The 22049-nt window shown below is 38.4% G+C and overlaps 1 protein-coding gene across 2 annotated transcripts in view; it reads left to right on the top strand.

Moving 5' to 3' along the window:
- VPS13B (vacuolar protein sorting 13 homolog B) overlaps nucleotides 1–22049 on the top strand; it is a 794525-nt gene that overhangs the window by 246640 nt on the left and 525836 nt on the right. The window lies entirely within an intron of this gene.

Here is a 22049-nt window from a genome sequence, read left to right as displayed (position 1 = left end):
ACTAGTCTCATTCTTTTGCATGTGGATATGCAGTTTTCCCCGCACCATTTATTGAAATTCTCAGTGTATTTTTTATTTTATTCATTGAATTCTTCAGCTCATGATTTCTCTTTGCTTCTTTTTTATATCTATCTCTGTTAAATTTCTCATTCAGGTACTGAATTGTTTTCCTGATTTGATTAAATTATTTGTGTTCTCTTGTATCTCCTTGAGTTTCCTTAAAATAGATATTTGAAATTCCTTTGCAGGCATACCATAACTGTCCTTTTCTTTGGAATCTCTTACTGGGGACTTATTGTGTTCGTTTGGGTGTATCGTATTTCTTTGCTTTTTCATGTTTCCTGTGTCTCTAAGTTGATATCTGTGCATATAATGGAATAGTTGCCCTTCCCAATTTTACGTAGTAAATTATGTAGAAATGACTTTTTTCCTGTATGTGGGTCCTAGGATGTCTGTTGGATATGTTGTGTTGGCTTTGGATTTGGGTGGATTCAGTAGTGGAATCTTTGTGCAGTTTATTTGGTTGTAATTGTCTTCAGTGATGTCTGCAAATACCTCAGTGGCCTCGCCTATGGGAGTTTGTGCCAGCACTGGCTCTGTTTTGCTGGGTCAGAGAATCCAGGCCAGGTATGTTGGAGCACAGAGGGCCAACTGGCTGTTTGATAGTTTGTGGTGCAGAGATGCTGCCTGACTGGCTATTACAGGCTCAATATCTGTGGGCTCAATGGGCCATCAGGGTGTACAGTGCAGGTGCATGTGTATGTGGTAGACTGCCGCTTATTGACTTTCCTGCTGAGCATGTCTGCATGTCGTTTAAAGTTGTTGCTGTATCCCAAAGCAGTTTGTGACCAACCCTGATATTTGTTTGGTTAAGTGTACAGATTTCCAGGTCTTTACTGCTTTGTCCTTTTCAGTCTAGATATTATTTTTGAAAGAGTGTTTTCTGGGAGATATGATGGTCTTTCTGAGTTCTCTTATCAGTTCTGCTTTTTTTGTCAGTTACCTATTCAAAAGGGATTGCCTCCATCGCTCTCATAAAGCTGGATTCAAGCCTCAGCCATATCATTATTGGGTGTTTGTTACTTATGTGCTGTTTACCTCAAGTATTCTTACCTGGGAAATGGGAATATTAATAAACACTAGCCTACCCATAGGGATATTGAAAAGATCAGATGACTTAATATAGTGACATTTTGTTTTGTAAACCAAGTTCTGTTCACATAATAAAAATATTAGCTGTTACCGAGTGCCCATTAGTGTCAAGTACTGTTTTAACGGTATTATCTCATTTTTTCCTCACAATAACTCTGTGGAACAGGAACTTATACTATTTTTTAAAACAAAGTTGAAAGTAGAAATTGTAGATGATGCATTAGATGTGTTTTTGTAAGATGAAGCAGAACTCGAATTTAAAGTCCTTTGCTCTACCTACATTAAAAGATTAGTTAATGAATATACATTTGTTTTATATTTAAATAAAATGTTTAGAGTATTTATGTATTTTTTCTTGTGATTCTCACTTTATCTTTTCCTCCATCAAATGAACCAGTATTCATAGTGTCAAAAAATAGGGCTTTTATTGTAATTTTGTTTCCCTGTAGCTCTTTATTTCAACTATCTCTAAGAAAGCAGGTTTTCTGGGGCACCAAGGCTGCTCTCAAGTCATCATCCCAGGGGTTAAAGATATTGAATTTTCTGGTCATTATTTGACTCCTCTGGCCATAACTCCAAACTCTCCAGCCATATTAGTAAGGTTTGCTTCAGATTAGCACTTTAGCATTTCAATGCTAAATACCAGTGAAAATTATTCTTTCTGAGGAACATGATGAAAAGGTCTGTCTTTGTTGTTTAAAACCAGTTGAGAAGAGATAAAGTGTTGTTTTGCAAAAGTGGTTCTAGGGATGTTTAGCATACATTTCTCCTATGGGGCAGACTCCCCTGTGATTTATACAGGGCTTTAACTTTATAACTAGCCGTATTTTCTCTATAGTGGTACCATCATTAAAGGAAATGAGGTGGCATTACAAATGAAGAATCCTCCAAATATATTAAGGGTGGGTGCGTCCTAGGGCCAGTCAGTGCAACAGTGAAATTCCAGTAGTACCAAGGTTTTGAAGCAGCTGCAGAAACTCTGTGCAAACCCCAGCATAAAATGCAGCTTTAGAGTGTGTTTCTTTTGTATGTCTCACTAACATGAGCCCCTTTTCCATATATACTCATTTATTTGTTTCTATCTATAGTTCTCCATAGGTTCTGAATAAATTTTGATGTTTGCGTAATCCTAATTTATTCGAGTAATATAATTTATGACAGTTGGTATGGTATAGTGGTTACGAGTATGGACTTTATAATTGGACCGATTGTTGGCTCCACTGCATACTGTCTCTGTGATCATGGGCAAATTTCTGACTCTTCAGTAGCTTTGTTTTCTTATTGGTAAGATGGGAGTAATAATAGTATCTACCGCATAGGGTTGTCATGAAGATTAAGTAAATTCATGTGAGTAAAGCATTTAGAATAAGATTTGGCACAGGAAAGTGTCAGTAATTATTATAATGGCAAGAGTTTGTGACTGGAAGCTGAAAAACAGAAATAAAGTGGCCTTTGTTTTCTGGTTAATCAGAAAGCATTTCTGTATGAGAGAATATTCAGGGATACAGGAAGAAGGAAACTTTTAATGACATTCATATTTTCTATTGGCAAATATGATTGCTTAAAAGAAAATCAATTTCTTTTTCATGTAATAAAGCATTGAATCCAGTGGCTATAAGGAATTGATATTATATGCACAACTTTGGATAATTCCAATCAGTTCTGTAAAAATGAAATGTTAAATTTGTGCTATCTACTAACATTAGTAGTCCCAACATTTTCCCTGAGCTGCAGATGAAATTTTGGTTATCTGTGGAGCATCTTCTTTTGGATAATTCACAAGCACATTAAACCCAGTACTGCCAAGTTAACTTCACCATTTTACTCCAAGCCTGCACCTTTACCTGTATTCTCTATACATGAATGGTGGTAGTATTATCAACCAGTCAGTTCAGTCATAAACCTAGGGATTGGTCTAAAGTTTTTCTTTCCCTCATTTCCCATCTTTCTTATCTGGGCAGTCAACAAATCCTAAGGCTTTTTATAAAACTTTTCTGTAAGATAGATCTAATCTTGTCACTCCCTTTTAAGATATTCTTTAATGGCTCCTTCATTGTTTTCTGGATAAAGCTCAGACTTCTTAACAGGATAGCTCTATCCTGATATCTTTTCATATGCATACTATCTTCCCCTTCAGAACTACTTGCAGTTCCATGAACATGCCATTCTCCTCCCCTACCATTTTCATCAGTGTATACAATTTTTAGTGCATAGAAAGTTCACTGATTTTCTTCTCTTACTTTATCCTCTTCATTCTATTCAACTCAAGTGTACCTCCACTGAAAATTCATTCACAAATTCCCTTACCAAGACAGGTTAGGTACCCATCATATTTCTTCTCTGCTGCATTCTGTAATCTCTTATGAATATCTCTGTTAAAGCACTCTTCAAACATTAAGATAATTAATTTTTGTCATTGTCTCTTACTAAATTATAAGCAGCTCAAATACAGGGACTATTTCTTATTTATGTCTGAGTGCATAATGTTTACTTTTAGGCATAGTGTTGGTTTTCAGTAAAAGTTTGTTGAATTAATAAATGGTTTTGAATAAAAACAAAATCTTCAGTAAGTTACATGAGAAACCTTTCTTTAATGGTAGATAATGGGAGTTAATTGCTAATAATAATATTCTTAAGATACAAAAATAAGGGAATGGACTGACATCCAAGCTTTTACCCATTTGATAATAGTCACTCTGCTACTTTCTTTATCTTATTTGTTTACCACTTTGGCATTAGCTATTTGGTATTGTACGCTCTCTTGTTAGTACTAGTCAGAAAGTGCTTTTCAAAAAGTGCCTGTTTCTCACTTAATTTATAGTACCACTATCTTTTTAACTCTTAATTTTTTTATTCTGTTTATGCTATTTATTTTTATCAGATGACTAAAAATACAAAAGTTTTCCTCCATATTTGGCACATTCATTGTAATAAATGAGAAGTGGATTCATGGAGCTGATTGGCATCTGGCCAACTGGAGGACTGGAGGACAAGTCCTTACAGTGAAGTAAAGGCACGAAGACAGAGATCTGTCGTTTATAGGAAAAGAGGCCAGAGAGCTATGTGTACAGGATAAATATATCAGTTAGGAAGTTTTCCCTGAGAGCAGGTAAGAGGCTAAGAATCTGAGTAAACAGGTTTATTCTTATACGTGGACAGGAGGGAAGAGATGTCTACAGTACCAAATGGGCCAATGTGGCAGAGGTTTTACATCTTCATTATATTTTAAAAGTATCTGACTTTTAAGTGAAAAGAGAATGCTGTTTGGAGGAGGCTGGCCTTAGGTAGCAATAAGTTCCTGTTAGAATTTGGTAGAACATATACATAGGAGAACATCTTGGCACTGGTAGTGGAATACTAGTTATGTTTATTGTACTGACACTACTAGGTTCAGGACTGTTTGTTTTTGTCTATAATTACCCTAGTTCAACCTAGGCCTTAACAAAATGTAAGAGACTAACGTTCAGATTTATTTAGTGAGTAAATTGAAGTAGTTTTCTGTGCTGTTGGCGGAACAAATTAAACTTTCACTGGTTGAATGCTTATACCCACACAGTATAGTGTGGGAGGATTATCAGCCAGTTTGTCTTATTGTTTTATTGGCAGAAAACTCTTAAAATGAGTTTTCCCATGGAAGAGGTATCTTGCTTGAAATCCCAGAACTTTTACTAAACAATTTATGAAGTGGGATGATAGTAAATTACTGAAGAGTCATCAAAGCAAGTATGTTATTAATTGACAATTTATTGACTTCATCTCCAGGGCCAGTTTAAAGAAAAGGGAGGGAGGGTTAGATTTCAAGCTACACTTTGAATACTGTGTGAGGTCTGTTTGAGCTTTTGGGTTAGGCTGTAATTAATTAACTCAATTAAACAAGTATTAGTACATGAGTAAATCTATCTTTCAAAGAGGTAGTAATGGGTTCAGTACTGATAAAATTGTGAATCTGAGCCTGGTTAACATTAAAGGGCACCCAGATATTCACCTGTCATCTTTGATCACTTGATAAAGGGCGGCATTAATTCAGGGTTTTATATATGTATTCTGTATCTTTTAATATATGTATATGTCCATACACAAGGGTACTTCAAAAAATTCATGGAAAAACAGAATTAAAAAGTACAAATCTTTTTGAAGTACCCTCATATATGTTTATTGGACTTCAAAGAAAATGGCATTAAGCTTTAAATTTCCTTTTTAATTGAATTTTAAAACATTTAGTTTTCACTTAGTTTGATTCTTTTAAAAATTGTTAGAAATTACTATCTTCATGCTTTACAGCTCGTGCAGTTACATAATTTTGCTGACACGTGGAAAAGCACACGTGTAAAAGCAAGATAACAATTTTGAAACTTTTCTTTAAATGCTCCATAAGAAAGAGGTGCTCCCAGTTTATGAGCAATAAATGAAATTCCATAGCTAGAACTTTGTTTTTGTTTTCTTTGATAGGCTTTGCATTTTCTTATTGGATATATATAATCAATCAAAAGGCTATTTTGCTTTTGTTTTGGTTTTTTGTCAGCTGGCTGGTACAGGGATCTGACCCTGGACCTTGGTGTTGTCAGCACAAGGCTCTAACCAGCTGAGCTAACTAGCCAGCCTGAAAAACTATTTTGAGCAGAAGCATTCTTAAAATGGTTGATAGCACTGGATTATTCAGTTCATGAGCATACCGAACCGAATAATGTGAGCATACTGAACTGAGTAACAGTGCTGTGCAATAAGTTCTACAAACAAATATTCATTGAATATTTACTGGGAATTATAGTAAGTAAAAGAGAGATATTGATAAATAAATTCCAGTGATAAAATATACCCTCTCTATGGTACTTCTGATTTATTTATTCTTGTCCTGCACAATAGATCTCATTTTAAGACAAAAAAAAAATAATAATTTTAAACTATGGAATAAGGTGTTGGGAAAATTCAAAATTAATTCTTTCAGTAGCTTATTTTGCCTTTAAAACAGAGCCTGCTTATTGTATCACCTTTACTGATAATCAACTGCTCACACTCCCGCTTTTGTAAACATGCTTGCTAATCACAATGCCTACTGCACTGGCTACATGAATGCTGAGAAAACAGAACTTAAAAGAACCTGCAAGAGTCCACCTATATAAACCCTGTAAGACCTAAACTCGGGGCTCAGATCTTGGAGTGCTGGCTCATCTGGGCCTGCTGGGGTAATAAAATACCTGACTCTCCAACCCTCTGAGTGCCAACCGCTTCTCTGTCGAGTCCATTCCATAACATTTTCTGGTGCATTGGCTGGGAAGCGATTGGGACTGGCCCCTTGAGCCACCAGTCTGGGTAGGGTGATCTGGAAGATCAGCGATGCCACAGAGGACTGAGGAGGTGCCACCCGGCCATTTTGTCTGGGCCTCGGACAATGGGACCTCGCTGAGCCTAGGGAGTGCCTGCCTGACCGGAGTCAGCAGAGGTCTGTCCTTTTAAGGACGTCCATCTGTTCAGATCAGGTCAGGATTGGGGGAGGGAAAAGTATTTTAACCTTGGTGTGAATGTGGTCTGTATGTTTATGTTTGGAACCAAGGCTACACCGTGGTTTCTGGAGTGGGTCCTAACCTGCGGTTCTGTGGTCACGTCATATGGCATAACGGTGATTGCAGTCCCTGGTGGACTGGACCAGGTCTGTGGTTTATACGGAAACACCTTAGCCAAGATGGACCCAAAGTCCCTCAGGGGATGTGGCCAGGTAGATGCCAGATTGTTTTCCCTTCCAAAAGGGAGAGGAAATTCCCCACCCTTTGTTTGTGCCTCTGTTGCAGGGAGGGATCTGGGAGGGGTCCTACGTGCAGCGGAGGGAAAGCCTTTTTTCATGTCTGAATGCCCCCTGGTGCCCCCGAAAGAGAGGAAAACGCTTCTTTTCAGACCTAGGCAATGCTTACTTGACTTCCAAGGAGCAACATGTCCTTTTTCATTGTTTACTCCGGGAGATCCATTGCCCATTCTGCCATAGAGTTCCCCTCCCCACTCATTAGTTCCATACATCCCCAGGGGTGAAGCCCCCACTCAGCCGCTTAGACGGAGGCCTACCCTCCCCCCTTATGCTTAAGTCTATCTCCTCTTTTAATAAAGCATTGCATGCTTTACTGCTGGGTACATTGTTCATTTCTATGTCTTTGGAATCCAAGAGCCTAATTTAATCACTGGCGAAAATTGGAAAGCTCTGGGCACCAGAGAAGACTCTAGCTGCAAGAGGCAAGTGGCCACTGGGACTGTTTTGCTCCCATGTCTCTGCTCCTTGTAAGTCTCTCCTGGAGTCCCCAGCCTAAATTCTGACAAGGCAATACTTTATTCTCTTTTACTCTCCATTCTTCTCCATTTCTTCCTCTTTCAAGTGACTGCTATACAACTACAACTTAAACTCCTCTCAACCTGTGAGAAGCATGCTCTCTCTGGCTGGCAGTGGCTTGCCCTGATGGCTGACTAGCAGAGGTGGGAAGGCCAGTCCTACACCGTGAAGACTTTGCTTGAATAGGTTCCCCCTGATGGGGGATGCATGAGAGTGGTGAGGATTCCTTTCCATGTGTGCAGTGACAGGATGTCTGGAAGCCGCTAAAATTCTCTTTCCCTTTTCCTGATTTTCCGAGCCCTCTTCTGCTGTTCTGAATAGGTACACCCTGGAGGGCTCCTGGCTATGCTTTGTTTCTCTGATTTGAATCTAGTTGGTACTTGTGCCGACAGCAGGGGGTAGAACTGCTTTTTATCAATTACTGTGTCAGCGGAATTGGCCCAGCCGATTGGGACTAGGACCACTGCTCCTCTTTTCTCTTTGTTTGTTTGCTTGGTTAGACATTTAGTTGAGTACTGGTAATCTAAATTAACCTTCCAATCCTTGTACCAGTGTTATCTGGGATATAAACACCTGAGGCAGGTGCAAGAGCCTAAAATTAAATATGGAGATAAGTGCTTCAAAACCTACTGTCCTCAAATGTATGTTAAAGAACTTTCAGAAGGGCTACTCTCGGGAGTACAGAATTAAAATGACCCCTGGGAAATTCTGGACCCTCTGTGAATTGTCAGCACCACGCTCACCCAGTGAGCAACCGGCCATCCCTATATGGGATCCGAACCCGTGGCCTCAGTGTTATCAGCACCGCACTCTCCCGAGTGAGCCACGGGCCGGCCCCTGAACCCTCTGTGAATTGGAATTGCCCACCTTTGGTGTCTGGTAGCCTTCAGAAGGGACCCTAGACCTCCCAAAGGTTTGAGCAGTTTATCAGGTCATAACAGGGGAACCAGGGCACCTGGACCAATTTCCATACATAGACTCCTTGTTGGCAATAGCTCTGACCCTGCCGCCCTGGATCCGGTTCTATGTTCATAAGAGAAAGTGTACTCGCTGCACAGGTAGTACGAATGCTGGAATGCAGCCAACAAGAAACAAAAGGCCTAAATATCAAGGAGATCCAGCTGAAGAACACTTGCCCTCACCATATCCTGCTCCCTCAGGGATGCCTGGACCTAGGCACCCCCTGCCAGATAGCCCTCCAGCCTCAGTACCATTGGCCCCACCGGCATCACCGCTGGAGAGTCCTGAACCGACAGGAGGGCGACTCCGCTCCACCCAACAGGTCCCAGTCCTCCAGATGCCCCTGTGGGAAACCCGAGGCCCACAGCAGATTGACCCAGATGGCAGCATACAGCCAGGGTGCCCCCTCTTCTACTACCAACCATTTACAACTACGGACCTTCTGAATTGGAAACACCATAATCTATCATATTCAGAAAAATCCCAGGCTCTCATCGGTCTCTTGGAGTTGGTTTTCCTCACCCATCAGCCCACCTGGGAAGACTTGTCATCAGCTACTCCTTACCCTCTTTAGTACTGAGGAATGGTGACATATCCTGGCAGGAGCCAGGCAATGGTTACAAGATCAGGTCCCCACAGCCACCCTGGATCCCGAGAACTTGGCAAGAAACACTGCACCAGATGCCACACCTAACTGGGACTTCAATGAAGAAGAAGGGAAAAATCGACTCTGCCGATATAGAGAAGCCTTCCTCCAAGGGCTGAGAGCAAAAGACAGAAAACCCACTAACATGTCCAAAACAAACATTGTGACCCAGAAACCGGATGAGCCACCTGCAGAGTTCTATGAAAGGCTATGCGAGGCCTTCCAGGTCTATACACCATTTTATCCTGAGGCTGCTGAGAATCACCGGATGGTCAACACAGCCTTTGTGGCCTAGTCCTGTGTTAACATCCGTCACAAACTTGAAAAGCTGAAAGGTTTTGCTGGGATGAATGCTACACAGCTCCTGGAGGTGGCCAACAAGGTATTTTGTCAATTGGGACCAGGAGGCCCAAAAGGAGGCAGATAAAAACCTAAGGCAAAAAGTGGCACTCTTGGCAGCAACGCTCAATTCAGACCAAAACTCTGCATCTGAAAAGAGGAACCCTCAGTGACAAGGACGAACACCCCTATAGTCCAACCAGTGTGCTTACTATAGGGAGCTTGGCCACTGGAAAAATGAATGTCCGAAAAAGCGGGGAAAATCCCAACCAATGCCGACTGGCACCCAAGAGTCAGCCGCCATTTGCCTTCAAGTGGGAAAACCCCTGCACAAGAAGAAAAGCTCAATTGACCTGGACCAGACTGCCACAAGAGTTCAAAAATCACCCACATTCTTTGGAGAAGTGCTAGCCTCAGACCTAGCTGCCTTTCCAGGAGACGGGTTGAATTGTACCCTGCTTCAATATGTTCATGACCTTCTGGCCAGTCCCACACAGGAGAAGTGATGGGAAGGAACAAGAGTCCTACCGAGCCTGCTCTCTGACTTAGGATATAAAGTGTCCTGGGAAAAAAATATGTCAACAGAAGGTTGGATACCAGGGGTACCACATCTCTGAAAGATGCTGCTCACGGGGATTAGAGAGAAAACAAGCAATTTGTGCTATACCCCGACCAGATACCAGGAGGAATGTCCGAGAATTCCTTGGGGATGCTGGATTCCGTTGAATCTGGATACTGGGATATTCGGAAAAGGCTAAACCTTTATATGAGGCAATCAAAGGAGCTGAAAAGGGACCCTAGTGTGGGGTCCAAAGCAAGAACATGCCTTCTCAGAAATAACCCAGGCTCCTGCCCTAGGAATTCCAGATATAACTCGGGACTTTGACCTCTTTGTACACGAGAGAGATCATATGGCTTTGGGGGTCCTCGCCCAGATCACAGGATCCTGGCAGAGGCTGATGGCATACCTATTCAAGCAACTGGATACTATGGCAGCTGGCTGGCCACCCTGCCTGCAGGCCCTGGCAGCCACTGTTGCCCTAATCTGAGAGGCAAACAAACTCACTTTGGGACAAAATCTTAATGTAAAGGTCCCACATGCGGTGACCATCCTAATGAATAGTCAGGGGTACAAATGGTTGACCAACTCCAGGATGACTCACTATTAAGGACTCCTCTGTGAAAACCCCTAGGTATGCCTTGAAACAGTGTGGACTCTGAACCCAGCCACATTCTTACCTGCTGAGTTGGGCTTTCTGGACCACGACTGTGAAGAACTAATGGATGGAATATACTCCAGCAGGCCCAATTTGACAGACTTGCCCTTACTGACCCAGACATTGAACTGTTCACAGATGGGAGCAGTTAAAGGACAACAAAGAGCTGGATAGGTGGTAACAACTCATAGAGGCAAAATCCTTGCCACAGGGTTGGTCAGCACAGCAAGCAAAGCTATGGACACTAATCCAAGCACTCAGATCTCAAAAGGAAAATGGGTCAAAATTTACACCGACTCTAAATATGCCTTTGCAACCTTACACATCCATGGGGCCCTCTTCAAAGAAAGGGGCCTGCTAATGGCAGACGGAAAGACAATCAAAAATAAGGAAGAAATTCTCCAACTCCTCAAAGCAATATGGGCACCCACCCAAGTGGCTATTATACACTGCAGAGGACACTGAAAGGGGACTGACAGGATTATTGAAGGAAACCAGCTGGCCGGCCAGACAGCCAAGAAAGCGGCTGCCCAAACAGAGCCTGCTGCAGACCAGAATAAGACTGCCAAAATCATGCTGGTGCCAGAGACGGCATAACAACTAAAGTACACAAAGGAAAAGACACAATGGGCAGAAAAAGAAGGTGAAATTTAAACCCTTGAAGGATGGTGAAGCTCCCAGATCACAGACTAATAATTCTTCAATGACTGACCCACTAACTAGTTCTGGAGTTTCATGAACTGACTCACTGGGGAAGAACAGCCCTGGAGACCACACTGTGTTGCTACTATTTCATCCTTAGATTGGCTTCCCTCTCTGCCCAGGTCAGCTCCTGATGCTCAACCTGCATCCAAACAACGCCAGGCAAGGGCCCTGGCCAGCCCCTGGAGTCCAGCTAATTGGGACATCACCCTTCAGAGACCTGGTAATGAACTTCACTGAAGTAAAGTCCTGCAAGGGTTACAAATATTTGTTAGTAATGATATGTTCATTCACTGGATGGATGGAGGCACTGCCCATGCATTCTGAGCAAGCATGGGAGGTCACAAAGGCCCTTTTAAGGGAAATAGTACCAAAATACGGACTCCTTCTGACTATAGGATTGGACGATGGGCCAGCATTTATTGCAGAGGACTGGCCAAATGTTGGGAATATGATAGATGCTCCACACAACATACCCACCACAGAGCTCAGGGAAAATAGAACGCATGAACCGGACCCAAAAGACCACATTAGCCAAGCTTTGCCAGGAAATGGGGCTACCCTAGATAGATATGCATCCCTTAGCCTTGTTGCAGGTATGGTGTAGGTAGGGCCAACAGAATACTCCCCTTTTGAAATCATGTATGGGAGACACCCCCCCACCCCTACCCATGGCTAGACTGCAGGGGGATTCCCACCAGTTGAGGGAGACGGAAATATCACAATACTTGCAGTCACTGGCCAGGACCTTCTGATAGATAACCAGGGCAATTTTGGAACAAACTCCCATTCCTTTAGGAAAATGGGCATACCAGTTCCAACCCAATGACACAGTATGGGTAAAAGTCTGGGAAAAGGCTCCCTTAAAGCCAGTTTGGACAGGGCCACACATAGGGGTACTAACTACCCCTACTGCAGTTAAGGTTGCAGGTTTAATTCCCTGGATCCATCATACATGGGTAAAACAGGCAGCTCCCCAGACAAGACAATACCACCTCATAGTCCGTGAAGGCTGACCTTTCTGACCCACTCAAGAACCAGTTCCAGAGATGCCCTGCTAATCATCACTGTCCTGCTCTGGTCACACTGGAAGCTGGTCCACACACAGCTGAAGCCTGAGGAATCGACGAGCCCTGCTTCAGCCACTCTGTGGGCTGGCTGATCTACATGGCCAAAACCTGAGGATCTTGCCACTGTGGGACATAACAAGTATACCGATTTATTTATTTGAAATGATAAGCATTTGTCACCCCTTGTCTTTAGTTTTTGCTATATTGCTTGTTTTGCTTTTTGCCATAGGACTGACAGCAGCAACCCCAGAGGATTAGAATAATATAGAAAAGTTTTTGCTAATATTCCTCTATCTTCTGTCAACAGGATGTTTCTTAGCCATCTCATGGTGGCAAAGTGCCTTCTAAAAACAACCCTTTCTTTGCTCCAGTGCACCTGCCATACCTACCAGAGACCTGGATGGCATAATCCTGTGGTGGCACCTAAGTGCACTCAAAAGAATGTCTTCTATTGCCCCTAAAAAACAGAAACTCTGAAGATGATGCTTGTTTAGAGAGAGCATCAAAGGGGGAAAATGTTGAGAAAATTCAAAGTTAATTTTTTCAGTAGCTTGTTTTGCCTTTAAAATAGAACCTGCTTATTGTATCAGCTTTACTGATAATCAACTGCTCTCACCTCTGCTTTTGTAAATGTGCTTGCTTGTCACAATGGCTACTGCACTGGCTACATGAATGCTGAGAAAACAGAACTTAGAAGAACCTGGAAGAGTCTGCCTATATAAACCCTGTAAGACCTAAACTCAGGGCTCAGATCTTAGAGTGCTAGCTCATCTGGGCCTGCCAGGGTAAAAAAATACCTGACTCTCCAAACCCTCTGAGTGCTGACTGTTTCTGTTGAGTCCATCCCATAACAAAGGAACTTTAGTTCAATATAAGGAATGCCACTGAGTAATTTCGTGAGTAGAGTTGAGTCTTATAATTGGGATGGTGCAGTTGTGTTGTTTTAAGGCCAAGTATATAGACTGGTTACTGTCACAGTTAGGGACACAGTGACGGTAGTGTAGTGGTTCTCAACCTTATCAAATCTCATGTTTTTTCTATAACATGTTTATTCCAATGTCCCTTTACTATCTTGAAATAAAATTCTTAATGTGCCCTTCTAAGCTTATAATTTATGAAGAAATCAATATAATGACATAATCATATTAAGTGAGAAATAAGATGAAATAATTTATAATAGAAATATATATATATTTATTTTTTCATATTTAGAGTGTTACTAGACTAGAAGTCATGATGAAATGCTCAGGTAAAATATTCAGCCTTCCATGTGTGCTATATTGGGACAATTACAAATCTTGCCTGCCTATATATGTCACATATTGGCAATGCAAATACTAAAATAGAATAGCCATGAGTGCTGTGATTTTGTGAAATGGTAAACACATCTTGGGATGGGCCTGTGTCTCTTTTATTCACTAGTTTATTTTCCAACACTAGTAGAAACTAAATAAATACTTGCTTACTCTTGTTATTGTTTAACTCCTATGATGTCACACTGTGTTCCAATATTAAATGCATGTGAGGGAGTGATTGCTTATAATAGGTACCAGGACTGTCATTTGTGTCTTTATTCTCATGTTTTGAAACTTGTGAATCATAGCTGAGAATGCCAGCGCTTTGGAATTGTGGCCTCATTTCCAACAGAGTATTACATTTTATATATATGAGAGTTTGCTTTCTGTTTCAAAGGAACCTGTGGCATAAGGGTCTACCTCAATCAGCACATTAGTTCCCCAGAATCCTAATGGTTTTCTTGTTCATCTATGTTGTTCTGCTGATGTCAGGATGATAGTGGGGGCTACATAAAGGCTCAGGGAGTTCCCCTCTCTTGGGAATCCTCAACTTTGTTACACAGTAATTTCTTCCTCTTTTCCTGTCTCTTTTTCTTCCTCCTGTGATTTTGGCCAACTCATGTTTTCATATTGTGTTTTCTCAGTAAATATTTGCTATCTTTGTCCTGTTACTTGACTTAATTTTTATCTTAGTCAATTCAAGCCATTTGCTAACATACTAAGATGGGATAATTACTTCTGGTGATTTGAATGAGATTTATTATTCTGAAAATGTTGGAAGGGACGCCTAGTCTTCCTTTTTAAATTGCCATCCAGTTTACTTACAAGAGAAAACATTTAATCTGTAAATGCTGTTGTGCATTTTTTAGAATACTTTACCAGTATTGAAGTTTTCCTCAAATAGGTGTTTATTAGGATTTTAACTCACATAAATTTGTGGTGCTTATTATGTACAGGAGTTTTTAAAGCAGTCACTTTGCTTTGATATTTACAGTGTGAAAAAGCTAAATTTTTCTGACTGCTCTCTCTCCCTTTTATTTCCTCCAAGCCACCTTTGGGTCAGGTGTTGCTGCTTTTGCAAATATGTTGCCCTTGACCTTTGGTTACTCAGCGTTTTGTTTGGTTTTGAGCCAGTAAGTTCTGAAATCTTGAAAACTAAACAAATGTTTAGCATTTGTTTGATTTAACCATTTCTCTTCTTAAATAAAATTTAGTCACTTCCACAAGAAAAGTAACTATTGTCAGTTACAGACTATGTTACCAATGGGAAATTCTGGAGCATTCTATAAAATTACTCAAAACCTGTCAGGTTATAATTCAGATTGGTTCAGATGATTATAGATTATTTTAGTAGCTGAAGATTCTTTCATGTGCAATTTTGTGAATGTGCTTAAATAATGAATATAGAAGACTATATCAGTAAGAGACATGTATTTTTTTTTTCTTATAAAAAGTTTTTAAATTTATTTTTATCCATTCTCTGGTATATATCAGAGAAACTTTTTATTCATTTCAGGGCTGAGAAGGTGAATTTTAAATCTGCACCTGAATAGTATTTGTAATTTTACTTGCAAATAACTTTTTTTTTTTTTTTGGCTTAATAAGCTTTTGGGCCATTTACTTAATTCCTACCATATGAGAGTTGTGAGATCAGATATTGAGATGATTAAGGTTTAACATAATTCATAGTTGTATTCAATTTCATTTCTATCTCTTTGCAACTCAAGGGGTTTCAAAATTTTGACTTCTTTTATATGTGCAAGAAAGAATGTGAGATTTTCATGTTCTTTGAGTTGCTATATTAATGTGTAAATTTCCTGAGAAGGCTTTCACAATTATTGTAGGAAGCCAAACAGGCTGCCCTCGGGTGTTAGATAACAAAGTAAAATAGACACCTGTTTGCCCATATTCAAAGACTGTGTGCTGCTTTAGTTGTATCAGTCTAATGAGCACCCCTGATGTTGGTGTCTTTGCTTTTGCTTTTATGTATATAACTTTGTACTTTTCTTAGAGACATTTGTTATTGACTATCTTTTCTAATAGTACAGAGCAAAATAGCCATCTTTTTCATGGGACACTTGAAAGCTCCTGCATCACTAAAATATATAGGTGCTCTATTAAAATGTATTTAGTTAGTAAGATCAGACTGCATCATTAGGTTTAGGTTTTATTAGATTAATATTTTCAGCAGTTTTTTCCCAAGTAGAAATTCTGATTGTTTTCCAGACTTTTGAGGACCCTACAATATGCTGCTGCTCTTTATGTTGTATATGCTTCTTTGTATTGTATATGTACTGGCAGCTCTTTATGATGTATAAATGTGAATTTGCTTATAAAAATTTTTTAAAAATCTTGTCTTAAGAGAATGGAGGAGAAAAATAAAAGTACATTTTTAATGTGACGGCTGGTCATAGTTACTGTCATATTAGTCTAATTTGTATAATTATTATAGTTTTTTAGTTGAATTTTTAATATTTTTCTTTTAGACTTGTTTTGCTTATGAGATTGAGAGCACAAGTGCTCATTTAAATGTCAAACTGGAAATTTAATATGAATGCAATCATGTGTATTTTTTACTGGAAGTGTAAAATGTAAACATGCAAAGGCTTATATATTTCAAGAGCTTTATCCTGTTCTTTTCTGTGTTTACAAATGAATTTGGAGAAATTAGAATGGATTCAAAGAAAAGGAATAATATCATTAGGATGGAAAGAGGACACAGAGAAAACATACAGCAATGGTTCTTAAAAATGTTTTTCTTAATTCCTTGATAGTTCTCTCTGATGATGTGTGTTATCTCCTGCACCCGGTACTGAGTCACAAAGGTCATTAGAATGACCTATACAAATAATTTTTATCAGAAAGGTATAGAAGAGAATCAGAGTATGAATTACTTTCCTTTGGGAAACTAGTGCTAGACAGTGTGAAGTTGACCTGCTCTCATGTCAGTTCCCTAGACTATTATTTGGTTTGGGTTTCTCACCATTTCTACCCATTTTTTTGGTAGAGACAGTGTTAGGCCTGAAAAAGTAGTCATCCTCTCCAGGTCCTGTTGACAGTTCTGGGAAAGCCCTAATGCCTAGTACTTACTAGTTACCCAGTAAATTGTTAATGAATTATTTAATAAGATAGCTCTCAGACAACCAACTTCACAGTCCAGAGTAGAATGTGGGTTTTAGGATTTGCTGGGATTAATTTCTGTCCCTTTTGTCAGTCCATGAGTAGTTCAAGTCCAGTGTGAACCTTCTTCAGAAGGTCTGTAGCATGGTCAACAAGAATGTAAAGATGTATTCAAGCATGGACTATTCTATGTAAAGATACTTGCTTAGATTGTAGTTATCCATCATGGTTTAATAACTGTCAAAAGAGAACCAAATGCTAGCAATGACCATGATCATTAGCCTAGAGGACAGTATGGACAGGCTTGGCCAGTTCATATTCTGTTGTTCCTGTTGAGCATAGGAGGGAGTGCAGGTGGATGTGTTTAATAGGTACGTGTTCACTTACACATACACCGTAAACTTTCCCTTTCGTTTTCTTTTTTTTCCTTTTGTACTCACCCTGACTTTCTTAACTGCATGACTGTAAATACAGAGATAAGAGATTTCTTACTTAATGATCTTCTTTCTTAGAGAGCATAGAGAGTTTACGTAGTGACCTTTACTAAAGTTGACAATTTTCTGTCAACAGAGGATAGAGGGAAGGAAGCATTCATTTTCTTATTGAACATTTACTGTTATCAGACACTATGTTTGATGCTTATTTCTTACATCTGTTTAAACTCAGAGTAGCCCAGTGAAGAAAGAATTCCTTCATTGAGAATTTACATTGAGAAAACAGGCTTAGACTTAGATATTTCTAGGTAGTTTGTTAACCATCTCAAAGACACATAGTTAATAAGTGGCAGAACCAGGAATTGAACCAGTATGTTCATGTCCTCAAAACTCTATTATATCGTGCTGTCTCAAATCAGTTACCTAAATCATCGGAAATGGGAGTAACAGAGTTTAGTTAAGCATAACTGTAAGCACCATTAAAAACTGAGATGGGCTGCCAGTTGCATTGAAATCATACTGTTGCACTCCTTCTCTCCCATAAAATTGTAGTTTTAAATAATCAGCTTGTGTTTTGACTAATCTTGATTGTGGTCTGATGCAAAATTTTGCATTTATTTGACTTGCAACTTGCTTTATAGAATTAGTGATTTATTGAATATTTTGGAAGCAAGTCCTTGACAGGCAGTATATTAAGGTGAAATTGCTGTGTGAGGATTTTGTTAACCTGACATTTTGTGGTTTCGCCTCATAAAACTGGCAAAGGACTACCAGCATGGAATGTTAATGGGTGAATTAATGAATCCAGGTTGAGATACAAGCAACCAGACATGAGCAATCCTATAGTTCATACTCCGTGATTCTTGGGGGAAGTCTTTGTAAGACAGTAGCTTTACTAAAAGGTAAAAGTAGTAGATCTTTTTAACTCAGCAGTTAATCAAACTCTTCCTGAAATTTATGCTTAGAAGCCAAGCAGTGGTATGAACATGGGAAAGTAATTAAAGTTAAGCTAATATGACCTCTCATGAAAATTTTCATTTTCCCAAATTGTTGAAGTAAATAATTATTGACCACCCATTTCCTCTAAACAAATATTAACCTTTTTATTATATTCAGGTTTCAAGTACTGCTTACCTTCTCCACTTGTTGTATATCTCAATCTGTCGATCAGATAACTAATTTAATTTTAGTATTAGTTGTGCTGATTTTATTCCACTGGACAAAAGCAATATACTATGTTCTTTTTTTCCATTTTGTTTTAAAACTTTGTTCTGCAGAGCCCGAATGTTTCTTAGAGTTGCCATGGAGATAGAGCTCAAGGCCCTCACTTCTAGGTTGCATTAAAGCAGCTCTGGTTTTTTCTCTGATTTATTTATTGGACAACCCTATAACATTTTGTTTGAAAAATAGAAAAAGGGATGTGCTCCTAGGAAAGTTTGTAAGCCACACGTTCAGTGGCTATTTAATTTTAAAGGGTATTAATTTAAAAAAAAATATTTTCAAAGTTTTTGTGATCATGTATTTCAAGTGATAGAGCACTAGGGTGTAGATTGACTTGAATCTTGTATTCTAAAGAAGAGAACTGATTGTTTATAGATTGAGAAAAAGTTTAAGACTTGTTACTATAATGTAATCAGTTTTGTAGGGTTACATCTTGTTGCAAAGATTATAAATGATTTTAAAAACTGTTTTGATATATTTTGATGTTTTGCTTTTAACTAAAGGCCCTCCCTTCTCCCTCTACTGCATAATCTATTCACATCTTTTAGATAAAATCATTTTCATTAAGGTCCTTAACATGTAAACTAGCATTGTTGTTCTCAGATGGCTGATGACATGAGAGTACTTCAAAAAGTTCACGGAAAAATAGAATTGAAAGAGAATACCAATCTTTCCATGACCTTTTTGAAGTACCCTGGTATTTTAATCTAAACTTTACTACTTATCCATTTAGTTAACTTACCCAATTAGTTAGGTCTTAATAGTTTTTCTTTGAGATTTTCCCTTGTTTTTTATTCCTAGTTACCCTACTTTAAACTAGATTCTTAGCATTAATCACAGAATTGTGTGCATAGTTTGAATGTTCTCTTGATAATTTTGCCTTCCTCTTTCACTCATTCTGTATAAATTGCCCAACTGATTTTATCAGTTGAAACCCTACAGTGACTCCATATTGTCTATCAGATTAAATCCAAAGGTTTCAACCTTTGTAACTGCTCATATATTATCTATTTTAGTGAACCTAGCCAGTCTCATTTTTTACCTCTTTTGTTTTTCAAAATATTATCTTCCAAGCTAAAAGATATTGACACGTCAGACTACCTCTCAAAGGCAGTTTTGTAAACTTTATTACTAAGCACAACCTTAGCAGAGTAGTTCTAATCTATGTATACATATGGCTGAAGCTAAAATCTCAATGAACATAAATCTGGTATGTTGGGAGAATTACGATTCACTTCTCTTAATGTTATTTTACATGATTGGCAAGGACCTAGTCAAGATGCTTTCGTTAGTTCCTCATGTAGAAAAGATAACTTTTGGTAGGAAATAGGCGTATCAACTTTCAAGTATCTACCAATTGCCTGGCTGTGTCTTTATACAAATGATTACCAATTCTTATAATATCCTTTGTATCTACATTCCAAATATTTAAATCATGCATTTTCTCAAGTTCTTTACTATCTCAACCAATATAATTTTTTCCTTCATTGGATTTTTGCCTTTATTAATTAATTTATTTTCTGTAGGATATGTTTTTTGGAGGTCATCCCTCAATGCTCCCATAGTTGTACCTTAATGATTGGTTTACTTATTTATCTTTGCAACTAGTTTATTGAAAGCAAAAAATAAATCTTACTCATCATTTTTTCTTCTTAGTCATTCTTTACTGGGTTTCCTTCTGTCCGGTGCATCTAAAATAATTATATGTACCATACTTGGGAGAATTGAGAAAATAGTCGCTCAAATAATTCTCTGTGTTTTGTGGTTCAGAGGAGGAACCCTGGTTGAAATGACTGCACAATCTCTGGCATATACAACAGATTCTCAGTGTATATTGAGTGAATAAATTTGCATTGTTTACATTTTATGTTTGAGATGTATATCTTGTTTTCCAATTAGATTCTAAGCTCTAGGAGAGCTAAAACATGTTCTTCTGGTATGTGAATTTTTTTAACTTCTGAGTAAGAAAATATTTTATGAAAAAAACTAAATAATTTGGAATAAGGCAAAATTTCTTTCTACTCATTTGGTTAAAAGCAGATTAGTCTATAGCAGTAATTCTACCCCCAAATGGAAATCGACAGTTTGGCTTAAGATAATACTTACAAGAGTTGAAACTTGAGAAATTAAATTTTCTAATATGGAATAAATTCCAATTAATAACATCTAGAAGGTATAATATACTTAAAATAACATTCATATAAATGCCTAAGATTTTACTGTCTTCCTTGGCCAGAATCCTATGGTTACAAAGGGAAGAACAAATAGGATAAAACTAAGTTGCTTCTCCAGCCATATGTTAAAGTGTTAACAGGGTTAAGAGGAAGACTCATGGATGCACATCAGAAATTCATCTGTTTCAAAATGGTTGATTTTGTGAAAATGTATGAGGAGACTAATTTCATCAGCAGCCGGATTTAAAACTACAGGCCCCAGTAATTAAAAAGTATTTTCATTGGCTCTCCCATATTAATAACAACATTTAATATATTTTTTAGTCTTTTAAAAATGTTTTATTTAATCACGCTTAATTTATACCACATTTCATTAATTTTGAGATACATTTTTTTTTTTTAAGATTTAACATTTCTGAAATTAGCCCGCATCTTAAATTAAGTGTTTTTTTTACTATTGCTATTGGCCTCAGTTGAAGTACTGTGTGAGTTTGTGTTTGCTCTGCCAGTCATCTCAGTCAGACACCACCAACCTGAGGTCACTCTGAGTTAAACTATTTGTTCGATGCTTTTTGGACTTCACTGGTAGTGTGAATTTATATTGCCATAACTGTGCAAATATTGGGTCATTATTTAAATTCCTTGAGATATCTTCTTGTACCCTTCACTCAATGCAAAGGTTAATTCATGAGTTTTCTTCTTATTTGTATAAACTTGGAGGGGTTTTTTTCTCTTTAAAGTTACACAAAGGTGTACCCCCTTCGGTATTACAACTCTGTTCACACATAAATAAATAATGGTGTGTCATAATTGTAATCATCGTAATGGGGTAAAATGACAACTACAGAAATTTGAGTCAGCATAAGTCAATTTGAATTTTGAAGTTTACCAATGACTAAAAATGCAAATATTATTAAAGAACAGTGATTTTTTGAGATTTCTTTTTCAAGATGGAATTTGCACTACTATAGTATTTGTCCTTAATATATTAACTATATCCATAGTTATAAAAAGTAGTGTTTTCTGATATATTTGAAATATCTCATACTTTCCAGATTAGTTTCCCTTAATAAATTTCTCTGTAAATCTTAATATTTTAGTTTTAAGAGATATTACCTTAAATATAAGAAACTTCTCTTAGTTTAAATTCTATGTATGTCAGGTAGACAGAAATAGAGACTTTTTTCTATTCATTTAGTGTGAATAGGTCAACTTAGGCCACATGTTCACCTTTGAGCCAATAATAATTGCCATGGAATGCCATGTGTTGATTGGCATGATTTCTGGTTCTTGAACCAGTCAAGGGGAATAGGATTGCCACAAATAGCTTGACTTCTGTAGTGGAGGTGGCACTAGCTTCTTAGGTTCCTGAATAAAGCTGGAATTCTATTCAGAAGGAAGAAGAG

Source organism: Cynocephalus volans, chromosome 15 (assembly GCF_027409185.1).
Source record: "Cynocephalus volans isolate mCynVol1 chromosome 15, mCynVol1.pri, whole genome shotgun sequence".
NCBI lineage: Eukaryota > Metazoa > Chordata > Mammalia > Dermoptera > Cynocephalidae > Cynocephalus > Cynocephalus volans.
Note: the sequence above shows the minus strand (reverse complement) of the source record. Positions and strands in the feature narration are given on the sequence as shown.